Source organism: Penaeus monodon, chromosome 21 (assembly GCF_015228065.2).
Source record: "Penaeus monodon isolate SGIC_2016 chromosome 21, NSTDA_Pmon_1, whole genome shotgun sequence".
NCBI classification, from domain to species: Eukaryota; Metazoa; Arthropoda; class Malacostraca; order Decapoda; family Penaeidae; genus Penaeus; species Penaeus monodon.
The window spans coordinates 17080218-17080830 of NC_051406.1; positions in this window are offsets into that span (position 1 = coordinate 17080218).

A 613-nucleotide genomic window follows, 5' to 3' on the forward strand; every position below is an offset into this window, starting at 1 on the left:
TTACTAAGTAACTTTCTAAGCATTAAGATTCTTCATTCAAAAAAAAAGCTTTAAATTGAAAAATTAGTATTTTAGTTTCAAAAATGATGGTCAAAAAGGGAATTAAATGAAAAACAAATAGAATCAAAGTTGATGATAAGCTTTCTACACAGATTAAAAATTTTGAGAGTAAGCGTTTAACAAGAAGTTATGGGGGTCCACTGAGCTTCTTATCCGAGTGTAAAGTTAAATCAGATGAAGAGAATGATTATTGCAATTATAAGAAGAGTCAAGGAGAAGATTTGAGAGAGACTAACACCCATATTTTAAAATTTTTTTTCGGCCCCACAATTCATTCACCAGGGAAGGATGGGGGAACCTGCCTTGCAAACCATAATTTTAAAATGTTTGGGCATCCCATGCACTGCAGGGGGTATGCCTTATCCTGGCAAAATTTCTTTTTCCCCAAATTCTATTTTTTTTTTGGGGGGAAAGATGGTTTCAAACCCAGCATCAGAATTTTAACTCATTTACAACTGTAAAAATTCACAATTGCTTTCAAAGTCTTTGATTGTACAGGAAGTTCAGGGCAATTACTATATTTCATTTTTAATAAATCAGCCAGGATTGTATT